Genomic DNA, 13,441 nt, shown 5'->3' with positions numbered 1-13,441 from the left:
AAGGCTTTTGACACTGTACCACGCAAGCGGTTTGTAGTGAAGTTGCGTGCTTATGGAATATCGTCTCAGTATGTGACTGGATTTGTGATTTCGTGTCAGAAAGGTCACACTTCTTAGTAATTGACGGAAAGTCATTAAGTAAAACAGAAGTGATTTCTGGGGTTCCCCAAGATAGTGTTAATCTTTATCTATATCAACGATTTCGATCTGAGCAACCCCCTTAGGTTATTTGCAGATGACACTGTTGTTCATCGACTAATAAAGTCAACAGAAGAGCAAAACAAATTGCAAAACGATTTAAAAAAGATATCTGAATAGTGCGAAAATTAGCAGTTGGCCCTAAATAACGAAAAGTGTGAGGTCATTCACATGAGTGCTAAGAGGAATTCATTAAACTTCGGTTACACGATAAATCAGTCTAATCTTCAAGTTGTAAATTCAACTAAATACCTAGGTATTACAGTCACGAACAACTTAAATTTTAAGGAACACACAGAAAATGTTGTGGGGCAAGACTAACCAAAGACTGCGTTTTGCTGGCAGGACACTTAGAAAACCTAACAGATCTACTAAGGAGACTGCCTACACCACGCTTGTCCGTCCTCTTTTAGAATACTGCTGCTCGGTGTGGGATCCTTACCGGATAGGACTGACGGAGTGCATCGAAAAAGTTCAAAGAAAGGCAGTACGTTTTGTATTATCGCGAATATAGGAGAGAGTGTCACAGAAATGATACAGGATTTGGGCTGGAAATCATTAAAAGAAAGGCGTTTTTCGTTGCGACGGAATCTTCTCATGAAATTCGAATCACCAATTTTGTCCTCTGAATACGAAAATATTTTTTTGACATCGACCTACATAGGGAGAAACGATCAACACGATAAAATAAGAGAAATCAGAGCTCGTACAGAAAGATATAGGTGTTCGTTCTTTCCGCGCGCTACGAGATTGGAATAATAGAGAATTCAGAAGGTGGTTCGATGAACTCTCTACATGGCACTTAAATGTGATTTGCAGAGTATCCATGTAGATGTAGATGTTGATGTAGATGTAGATGATGGCAGCCGAAGACTTCCGGCGTAAGAATACACCCTCATTCTGCCAACGGACTTGTCAAATTGGGTGAAGGATTGGACTGAGGTTCAGGGCACTCTTTTTCTTTGTGGTGGGAATCTACCACTAAAGACGGAAGAGTCAGCAATAATCTACGAGGTGAGGATGCAGAATGCAATGCAAACTACTGTATTGAAGACGCACAACGCGTATCCACAGGACATGGAGGCCTACAACTGAAAAAATGTCATGATCTCTCCACTGTCAAAAGATTCCAGCATAGTCCCCCATTCGGGTCTTCGGGAGGGGACTGCCAGAGGGGAGGTGACCATGAAAAAATGGTTGAATAAGCAACCAAAGTATAAAGTTCTATGAATCGGAGCGTGGAATGTCAGAGGCTTGACGTTGTAGGGAAGCTAGAAAATCTGTCTTACACACATTCTAATCCGAGCACTACGTTCTTGATCGTCCTCTCCTACTATTCCCTCTTGGCTCTTGTACGTTTTGTATATTACATGGCTCTCCCTATAGCTTATCTCTGTTTTTCACAGAATTCCAAACGCCTTGCACCATTTTATATTGTCGAATGCTTTTTCCAGGTCGACAAATCCTATGAACGTGTCTTGATTTTTCTTGTCTTACTTCCATTATCAACCACAGTATCAGAATTGCTTCTCCGGTGCCTTTACCGTTCCTAAAACAAACTGATCGTCATCTAACACAGCCTCAATTTTCTTTACCATTCTTCTGTATATTATTCTGGTCAACAGCTTGGATGCATGAGCTGTTAAACTGAAAGTGCAATAATTTTCGCACCTATGAGCTCTTGCGGTCTTCGGAATTGTGTGGATGATATTTTTCCGAAAGTAAGATGGTATGTCGCAGTCTTATTCGTTCTACACACTAACGTGAATAGTCGTTTTGTTGTCACATCACCCAATGATTTTAGAAATTCCGATGGAATGTTATACATCCATTCTGCCTTATTTGATCCTAAGTCTTCCAGATCTCTTTTTAACCCTGATTCTGATACAGGATATCTTATCTGTTCACTTTAGACTCCTGTCCCTTGTTCTATGACGTCATCAGATAAGTTCTCCCCATCGTACTGACCTTAAATTTACTCCATCCACCTGTTCGCTCTTCCTCTGCATTTAACAGCGGAATTCCCACAGCGGTCTTAGTGTTACCGCCCTTGCTTTTAATTTTCCATTTGCATCGCGGTTTGGGATAATACGTTGGACCGAGCACGTCGAGAAAATGGTAATCTCGTTTTAAGGACTCTCCTCTTTCAGGAAGACCTTTGGAGTTTGATGAAGATTGTTCAGACCCACTATCCACAATGATCCATGTAGCGTGCCCCAGAACTGGCGAATGTGATGAGCTTTGATCATTTGACCATGGTGCGACATTTGCATTAAATGGGGAATTTCCTATATCAAGCAAAATTGGGGGCTTTTTCCTCACACGAATCTTTCACGGTTAATAATTAATAAACTTTTCGTACCATACTTTTGGCTGATTATTGTATTGAAGTCGTAATCCTTATAATTATCCTACATATCAGTTTTGGACTAGGCAACGAAGAGTACACGCGTGTGCTGCTGAGAATGTCTTCTACTTGACCCGATGGTGAAGGCGCGCTGTCCTACCAGACTGGGGCGTGGTGACACGTGTGGGCGGCGGAGGCTGCGTGACCGGCAGCGGGCGGCGCGGATCGTGCGCTGAGTGGCCGGCGAGGGGCGGCGCAGGGGGCTGGGCGACGCCGCCCCCACTTCCAATTACACCCGCCGAGTCTCGCCTACTCGCTTCCCCGGCGTCAATTTCACATTACGTGTTTAACAGCGCATTACGCGCCGATGGGGCGCTGCCGCACGGGCCATTTCTCGGTGCACACGAGCCGGCAGCCACGTCCGGGGCGTGCCTCCGTTCCCGAAGGCCAGGTCACGAAACCGTCTCCAGTCTGGCTTCTCGTTCCATGTTGCCTTCCATTAGTTCCGGCCTTCATTTATTGCCTACACAAAGCCCGTCACCTGGTACCTATAACAGCTTGTGACAATGCTACAATCAAATATTGAAGCTATGTTTCTAGTGCGCTATCTTACAGCGCTTTTGACAGAGCCTAGGCGGCAATTTTGTGAGGTGATTTTCCATATTTTATTTAAAAAAAGTCATATTTCCGAACCGCCAAGTGCAGCTGGTAATTTAATTGCTAGTAATTACCTATTTCGACAATCTCACCATTTTAAGGTATCCTATAGAGCAGGGGCGGGCAAACGATGCACGCGGCTCATGAGCACACAGCGCTGCACATGTGCTGCTCGCGTGCAATCGTCGACAGGGGCAGTGGCGACAGCCAGCAGGTAGCGGCAGTGTAGTACCAGGCTAAGATGCGGACGTTGAAGCGAACGTAGTGAACCTTGTATTTCAATAACCGGAAAATGCAGAGTGAATCAAGGAAAGGGAGAATTGGAGATTTGCTATCTTTTAAAAAGGAATGGGAGAATCATTTTTTTCTCTGTGCAAAAACGTGAAAATTGGAAATGTATAATATGTGACAGTATTCTGGCTGGTCAGCGGAAGTTTAATATTGAACGCCATTATAATAAATTTCAGTATGTTGCCGTTCTTGGTGCAATAAAAGAGAAATTTCTCAAGCGATTTGGGGATATATCTTACTTATCACAAGGTTTTGAATAGTTCTCGAGACAATCTGCTGTTTCTGTAGATGATATTCATCCCAGTTTGCAAATGGAATTAATAGATCTACAGCGTAATTCTCGTCTGAGAGACAAGTTCCTTTTGGCAAGACGTGTAATAGATTTTTATCACGACTTTCCACAGCAAGAGTTTCCTCGTCTCCATCGTGAAGCCATGAACATAACGTCAATGTTTCGCTCGACATACGTTTGTGAGAGATTTTTTTCTGTTATGAAAGTCTCGGTTAAGAGCAAACACCAGTAATGAAAATTTACGTAACTGTTTGCGTTTGTCTGTATGTAGAAATTTTGTTGCAGACATTAAACGTATTGTAAACTTCACCTGTGATAATTAAATAAAACGTATCGTAGGTAATAGGTACTCTTTCAAACCACGATTACTTTCAAGCAGTCCTACTAACCTTATTCCTTCATTCAATAAAGCAGGCCAGGAAACAAAAGGCATTACAAAGGAAGAAGCGTTGAGGCGTTATGGTGGGGAGGGGAGAGAAGCGGGTGGCCAGCTTGCCCCTGTGTGCGCGCAGAACACCTGTTAACTGCACGCGTGCATGTGCACCGCACACGTGCAGAATTCCTGCCCGCCCCTGCTATAGAGCAACGGAGAGAACAGTGAGCCGGCCTAAGTGGCCGTGCGGTTAAAGGCGCTGCAGTCTGGAACCGCAAGGCCGCTATGGTCGCAGGTTCGAATCCTGCCTCGGGCATGGATGTTTGTGATGTCCTTAGGTTAGTTAGGTTTAACTAGTTCTGAGTTCTAGGGGACTAATGACCTCAGCAGTTGAGTCCCATAGTGCTCAGAGCCATTTGAACCAAAAAAAAAAAAAAAAAAAAAAAAAAAAACAGTGAGATACAGTTGAAGGACCTTACTCATGCTCCAACCGACCGACCGACCGAGAAATTGGATGCATGATGGCGTTTTGACCAACAGCTAACGAACTTTCCTTGTCGGGATATCGGGCAGGTAGGACCACCCGACAACCAATCTCTCCCCTCCAACCACTCCATCCAACATTTTGTGCTGTCTGTAACGTTGATGTGTCTTTTGTCACTGAGCACGGGATTAAATGCTGTTCTAATATACATGGCAGAGCGCGAAGTGGACGACACTTTAAGGACAGATACGAAATACCAATGCCTGAGTTATTAAGAGTGGGCGATGACGTATGGAAGTCTGGATGTGCGTGTAATTTGTGCACGGATAGCCGACGCGGTTAAGGTGACCGCTCGCTTAAAGCGTGAAATCCTGGTTCGAGTCCAGGTCCGGCACATATTTCCACTGTCGTCATTCCGATATACGGCTGATAGTGGTTCATATTTGCAGTTGGGAATACATTTCCTGTAATCGAGGATAGAGTTTCTGGAGAAATTTAAAGACTGCACATGTTCATGGGAAACCTCCCATGAGGAGTATAGCAATAATGATACGAAAATGCAGTACTTTTCCTCATTTTTTACCGAACACAAAATGGTTTCGTGTGGCACATAGAGAGAAATAAAGTTCGTCGACCTCCTGTGTTTCTGTTTTTAGATTTTATATAGGTTACTTATCGAATATGAAATCTAAAAACTGAAATATCGACATTCAATGGACGTTACTTCAAAAAATATGCTTTCTTCATTGTTATAAGTGTTAAAGTCAAGCCTATGTCCAAGCCGTCTGCTATGAAGAGCAATGTGTGCGATTTTTTTTTGTCAGGTCTAATAGTTGCTAAGTGGTTCATATCTGATGTGTGTGTTGTTGTATTTGTTAGATGATGTGCACCGCCGCCTTGTGTAGTCTTTCTTCTTCGAATCTGCAATGAGTGTGTTAAACATACAATTTATATTTATACTACATATATGAATAGATTAATAACGTTTACATGAAAGTTTTTTGTTTTATTTATTTTGATTTATGATGACGTATATCCTCAGTCAACTAAAAATGTCGTTGCGGGATTCAGAAATCATTACAGTTAGTAATTGTGAGTATACAACAGAACTGAATCTGAGGTTCTCTTAAGTTCTGCCATGGGCTGAAAATCGTAATGTAGCTAACAGAATCTCCTCGCATCTGACTCTCTCATGATTGATTCTTTCTCTGTTAAGAATGTTTTGACGATGTTCAACAGTTCCGAAATGTATGACTCGTGTCTTCGTAGATACACGAGATCACCCCAGTTCCCAGAATTCCTGAAATTAGACGTTGACTCTGGATATTGTACTACAGACACAGTCCCTTTAACTGTTCAGAGATGTCACTAATACCACCCAAAGATGTAAACAATTTTTCATGAGCAGCAGCTCACATTAGACGGAGGGGGTCCGAAAGCCTATCAGTTCCAATCATTCCACCAGGAAGGAGGTACACGCTCGTGTTGTCTGTAGTTCAGCCATGCCTAGACGGTCAATACTGCGGTTCGATCGCGTCCCCATTGTTTCTTTGTGTCAGGGAAGGCTCTCAACAAGGGAAGCATCCAGGCGTCTTGGAGTGAACCAAAGCGATGTTGTTCAGACATGGGGGAGGTACAGAGAGACAGGAACTGTCGATGACATGCCTCACTCAGGCCGCCCAAGGGCCACTACTGCAGTGGATGACCGCTACCTACGGATTATGGCTCGGAGGAACCCTGACAGTAACACCACCATGCTGAAGAATGCTCCTATTCGTGCAGCCACAGGACGTCGTGTTACGACAATCTGTGTGCAATAGGCTGCATGATGCGCAACTTCACTCCCGACGTCCATGGCGAGGTCCGTCTTTGCAACCACGAAACTATACAGCGCGGTACAGATGGGCCGAACAACATGCCGAATGTACCGCTCAGGACTGGCATTTGGTCCTCTTCACCGACGAGTGTCGCATATGCCTTCAACCAGACGGTCGTCAGATACGTGTTTGGAGGCAGCCCGGTCAGGCTGAACGCCTCACACTGTCCAGCGAGTGCAGCAAGGTGGAGGTTCCCTGATATCTTGAGGTGGCATTATAAGGGGCCGACATACGTCGCTGGTGGTCATGGAAGGCACCGTAGCGGCTGTACGATACGTGAATGCCATCCTCGACCGATAGTGCAACCATACCGGCAGCATATTGGCGAGGTATTCGTCTTTATGGACGACAATTCACGCCCCCATCGTGCACATCTTGTGAATGACTTCCTTCAGGGTAACGACATCGCTCGACTAGAGCGGCCAGCATGTTCTCCAGACATGAACACCATCGAAACTGCCTGGGATTGACTTAAAAGGGCTGTTTATAGACGACGTGACCCATCAACCACACGCCGAATCGCCGTTGAGGAGTGGGACAATCTGGACCAACAGTAACTTGATGAACTTGTGGATAGTATGCCACGACGAATACAGGCATGCATCAATGCAAGAGGACGTGCTACTGGGAATTAGAGGTACCCCGGTGTGTACAGCAATCTGGACCACCACCGCTGAAGGTCTAACTGTATGGTGGTACAACATGCAATGTGTGGTTTTCATGAGCAGTAAAAAGGGCGGAATGATATTTATTATATTCCAATTTTCTGTACAGTTTCCGGAACTCTCGAAAAAAAAATGCTTCAAATGGTTCGGATCACTATGGGACTTAACATCTGTGGTCATCAGTCCCCTAGAACTTAGAACTACTTAAACCTAACTAACCTAAGGACATCACACACATCCATGCCCGAGGCAGGATTCGAACTTGCGACCGTAGCAGTCGCGCGGTTCCGGACTGAGCGCCTGAACTGCTAGACCACCGTGGCCGGCACGGAACACTCGGATGCAAAACTTTTTTTAATATGTGTAGTTAAGAGAATTATCGGCTCCCAACCGCTTAAGTAACAGAACGTGGGTGAATTTCTTTCCTTGCATTAGCCATTTCTTTGCCCAAAGGTTTATCTCGGCCTTTTTTTCCCTTTGTTTTTACTTTGGGTAAGGCAAATCCCCGTTCTCGTATTTGTATAAGACCAAGCTGTATCTGGTAGAACATAAACTCGGCGAACTTAAGGTAAACAAATCACAACATCGGCGCCTCGCTGTAACCGCTGAGGGCAGTCGGTCGGGTCGTCTGTAGGCTGCCACGAATTTGGTCGGTCGGTCGGTCGGCCGATTAATTGGTGCTCGTTTAGAGGCCTTGGCTCTTCGTCGCCAATTCATCGATATGAGGTGAGCATGCTCACAAAAGGTACAAAGATATAGTGAAACATAAAAAATTAAAGGGCGTGGACTGACTGCAGGCACTGTGCAGTCTTCCTTCGCCGCGGCACCAGGAGGGTGACGGAAGTAAGCTCTTTGCTCCGGTTGCCTTTCACCCCCATGAAAGATGGTTAGTGGACTGTGACCGCTACCGGCCCGCGCGACAGAGCGGTTCTAGGCGCTTTAGTCTGTAACCGCGCGACCGCTTGTAACCTCCCCCTCACTTATCGAACTTAATGACAGTGAAAAATGAAACCGCGTGTACCTAATGGAAATTTGGGAAAAGCAATCGTCACCGAAGTTTATCTGTTGGTAAAGAGGGAGGAAAGGGTTACATCTAAATGAAAGGAAAAATGCTAATGAAACAGGTGGAAATTAATTTTGAAAAGGGGTAAAGTTAATGTTGTTGTTGTGGTCTTCAGTCCTGAGACTGGTTTGATGCAGCTCTCCATGCTACTCTATCCTGTGCAAGCTTCTTCATCTCCCAGTATCTACTGCAACCTACATCCTTCTGAATCTGCTTAGTGTATTCATCTCTTGGTCTCCCTCTACGATTTTTACCCTCCACACTGCCCTCAAATGCTAAATTTGTGATCCCTTGATGCCTCAAAACATGTCCTACCAAACGATCCCTTCTTCTAGTCAAGTTGTGCCACAAACTTCTCTTCTCCCCAATCCTATTCAATACCTCCTCATTAGTTACGTGATCTACCCACCTTATCTTCAGCATTCTTCTGTAGCACCACATTTCGAAAGCTTCTATTCTCTTCTTGTCCAAACTAGTTATCGTCCATGTTTCACTTCCATACATGGCTACACTCCATACAAATACTTTCAGAAACGACTTCCTGACACTTAAATCTATACTCGATGTTAACAAATTCCTCTTCTTGAGAAACGCTTTCCTTGCCATTGCCAGTCTACATTTTATATCCTCTCTACTTCGACCATCATCGGTTATTTTACTCCCTAAATAGCAAAACTCCTTTACTACTTTAAGTGTCTCATTTCCTAATCTAATTCCCTCAGCATCACCCGACTTAATTTGACTACATTCCATTATCCTCGTTTTGCTTTTGTTGATGTTCATCTTATATCCTCCTTTCAAGACACTGTCCATTCCGTTCAACTGCTCTTCCAAGTCCTTTGCTGTCTCTGACAGAATTACAATGTCATCGGCGAACCTCAAAGTTTTTACTTCTTCTCCATGAACTTTAATACCTACTCCGAATTTTTCTTTTGTTTCCTTTACTGCTTGCTCAATATACAGATTGAATAACATCGGGGAGAGGCTACAACCCTGTCTTACTCCTTTCCCAACCACTGCTTCCCTTTCATGCCCCTCGACTCTTATAACTGCCATCTGGTTTCTGTACAAACTGTAAATAGCCTTTCGCTCCCTGTATTTTGCCCCTGCCACCTTCATAATTTGAAAGAGAGTATTCCAGTTAACATTGTCAAAAGCTTTCTCTAAGTCTACAAATGCTAGAAACGTAGGTTTGCCTTTTCTTAATCTTTCTTCTAAGATAAGTCGTAAGGTCAGTATTGCCTCACGTGTTCCAACATTTCTACGGAATCCAAACTGATCTTCCCCGAGGTCGGCTTCTACCAGTTTTTACATTCGTCTGTAAAGAATTCGCGTTAGTATTTTGCAACTGTGACTTATTAAACTGATAGTTCGGTAATTTTCACATCTGTCAACACCTGCTTTCTTTGGGATTGGAATTATTGTATTCTTCTTGAAGTCTGAGGGTATTTCGCCTGTCTCATACATCGTGCTCACCAGATGGTAGAGTTTTTTCATGACTGGCTCTCCCGAGGCCATCAGTAGTTCAAATGGAATGTTGTCTACTCCCGGGGCCGTTTTCGACTCAGGTCTTTCAGTGCTCTGTCAAACTCTTCACGCAGTATCTTATCTCCCATTTCGTCTTCATCTACATCCTCTTCCATTTCCATAATATTGTCCTCAAGTACATCGCCCTTGTATAAACCCTCTATATACTCCTTCCACCTTTCTGCTTTCCCTTCTTTGCTTAGAACTGGGTTGCCATCTGAGCTCTTGATATTCATGCAAGTGGTTCTCTTCTCTCCAAAGGTCTCTTTAATTTTCCTGTAGGCAGTATCTATCTTACCCCTAGTGAGACAAGCCTCTACATCCTTACATTTGTCCTCTAGCCATCCCTGCTTAGCCATTTTGCACTTCCTGTCGATATAATTTTTGAGACGTTTGTATTCCTTTTTGCCTGCTTCATTTACTGCATTTTTATATTTTCTCCTTTCATCAATTAAATTCAATATTTCTTCTGTTACTCAAGGATTTCTATTAGCCCTCGTCTTTTTACCTACTTGATCCTCTGCTGCCTTCACTACTTCATCCCTCAGAGCTACCCATTCTTCTTCTACTGTATTTCTTTCCCCCATTCCTGTCAATTGTTCCCTTATGCTCTCCCTGAAACTCTCTACAACCTCTGGTTCTTTCAGTTTATCCAGGTCCCATCTCCTTAAATTCCCACATTTTTGCAGTTTCTTAAGATTCAATCTGCAGTTCATAACCAATAGATTGTGGTCAGAATCCACATCTGCCCCAGGAAATGTCTTACAATTTAAAACCTGGTTCCTAAATCTCTGTCTTATCATTATATAATCTATCTGATACCTTTTAGTATCTCCAGGATTCTTCCAGGTATACAACCTTCTTTTATGGTTCTTGAACCAAGTGTTGGCTATGATTAAGTTATGCTCTGTGCAAAATTCTGCAAGGCGGCTTCCTCTTTCATTCCTTCCCCCCAATCCATATTCACCTACTATGTTTCCTTCTCTCCCTTTTCCTACTGACGAATTCCAGTCACCCATGACTATTAAATTTTCGTCTCCCTTCACTACCTGAATAATTTATTTCATCTCGTCATACATTTCATCTATTTCTTCATCATCTGCAGAGGTAGTTGGCATATAAACTTGTACTACTGTAGTAGGCATGGGCTTTGTGTCTATCTTGGCCACAATAATGCGTTCACTATGCTGTTTGTAGTAGCTAACCCGCACTCCTATTTTTTTATTCATTATTAAACCTACTCCTGCATTACCCCTACTTGATTTTGTATTTATAACCCTGTAATTACCTGACCAAAAGTCTTGTTCCTCCTGCCACCGAACTTCACTCATTCCCACTATATCTAACTTTAACCAATCCATTTCCCTTTTTAAATTTTCTAACGTACCTGCCCGATTAAGGGATCTGACATTCCACGCTCCGATCCGTAGAACGCCAGTTTTCTTTCTCCTGATAACGACGTCCTCCTGAGTAGTCCCCGCCCGGAGATCCGAATGGGGGACTATTTTACCTATATTACCCAAGAGGACGCCATCATCATTTAATCATACAGTAGAGCTGCATGTCCTCGGGAAAAATTACGGCCGTAGTTTCCCCTTGCTTTCAGCCGTTCGCAGTACCAGCGCAGCAAGGCCGTTTTGGTTAATGTTACAAGGCCAGATCAGTCAATCATCCAGACTGTTGCCCCTGCAACTACTGAAAAGGCTGCTGCCCCTCTTCAGGAACCACACGTTTGTCTGGCCTCTCAGCAGATACCCCTCCGTTGTGGTTGCACCTACGGTACGGCCATCTGTAACGCTGAGGCATGCAAGCCTCCCCACCAACGGCAAGGTCCATGGTTCATGGGGTTAATAAAGAAAGTAAATGTGCGGCCGGTACGTTAACAATTAACAAGCGGTAGTTAGATATTTGAGATTTGGGGGAAATTACGGTCGCCAGTCCTATGGACAATTACTATAGTAACTGAAAAAGAAAGGTTATTACACATATAATTAGCACTAGAAGCGTGGCAACTGAAGGTTGACACGTGTAGTGTGAAAACTGAAAGTTTGTCAGAAGTAATAAATTTCGCTACGCTCTGACTTAATTTAGCAAAAGAATTAATAAGACCGGAAAATCGAAAGTTAATTTAGTGACTCAAGTTAATAGTGAGCTTTCTTTCTGAAGCACATCGAAATTCAGTAAAATACGGTTAGTCTTGGACTAACTCAACAATCATTTCAAAAGCTACTTGAATCTACGCAATTTAGAAATAAGAGATTTAACTTTGAACTTGAATTAAATGATTCTGAACAATTAACAATAGTAAAATTTAGTACGTACCAAGCTGAGCTGCAGTCACAGGTAAGCTAAAATACGGTAACAAAACTCGCACTCTTAATTTGTGCTTGTGTAATCTGAATATTGTAGCCAGCTATGAATACCTTAACTGAACTTTGAAATTAAAGCAGTGAAATCGCGTTTGAATTTCAACGACACTCGGGTTCATTCCGGAAAAAGAAGGGACCCTGCTTGGTAATGCAATTGGGACAATGAGCAACAAACGTTCATGCTAAGTTGCTGTAATTTTGTGATGCAACAATTTTAAAAGTTTGAAAAGCTGAAGTCTGCCATACAGTTCTAAAACTTTACGTGCTTCCAGTCTTCCATGTTGGCTGAGTGAATGTTTGAAGCCGTCGATCGAGGAGGTGGCGACAGTCACTCATTGTCGGCCGTCGCTGTTGCTGAAGCTGGATGTTGGCGCGCCTTCTTCTCGACACGGTCACCAGACGAAACGGACTCCTGATGTGCGCGACACCATGTGAGAAACTATCATCGCAAGTCGAGCGCAATTACATTCTGCCAAACCCCGAAAGCGCGGCAACTCGCGGGACCTTCACACAACACACCTGCTCCACTCGCTACTCCAGCCAGACTCCCTCTCCGCTCAGCCCGCGCTCCACGCGACCGAGTTAACACTACCAAAGATCCTACACACTTTGATTCTTCACACGACCTATCGATGTAATCGTTCGATAGCAGTTTTCCCTAGGCAAGACCCAGCGTAAAAATACAAATAATATTTACGAAACAAACCAATTATACATCGACATAAATGCGCAAATATATATATACAAATAGTAAAACAATTACAATATGTAAAGACACAGAAATGTCATATATTCAGGTAACAAAAATAAGGAAAACAAATTTATAGTACAATAGATGGAAATAGGAGGATATGCATTTCCGGCGTTACACGCTACGGTCGCAGGTTCGAATCGTGCCTCGGGCACGGATGTGTGTGATGTCCTTAGGTTAGTTAGGTTTACGCAGTTCTAAGTTCTAGGGGACTGATGACCTCAGATGTTAACTCCCATAGTGCTCAGAGCCATTTGAACCATTTGACTGTGACCGCCATCCTGGAAAGTGGAAAGAGGAAAAATACCTGGTCCTATCTGTGATACCTCAACGGTCAGAGACCGTTACTCTAGGCGCTAGACCAACAGGGTCGCAATGAAACATACTTACATAAAATTGTTTGCAACAGCTGGTGTGGCGACATTCTTACAGTGGCGCTAAATAAAATAAATTAAGATACAAAGTATAAAGTAACGGAACTGACGGTGCTCATATGCATAAATAGAGGAGTAGGACAGATTTTAGTGTTTTATCCATCCCCAGCAAC

The sequence above is a fragment of the Schistocerca cancellata genome, chromosome 3 (assembly GCF_023864275.1).
Source record: "Schistocerca cancellata isolate TAMUIC-IGC-003103 chromosome 3, iqSchCanc2.1, whole genome shotgun sequence".
NCBI classification, from domain to species: domain Eukaryota; kingdom Metazoa; phylum Arthropoda; class Insecta; order Orthoptera; family Acrididae; genus Schistocerca; species Schistocerca cancellata.
The sequence above is the reverse complement of the archived record's forward strand: the minus strand, read 5'-3'. Positions refer to the sequence as shown.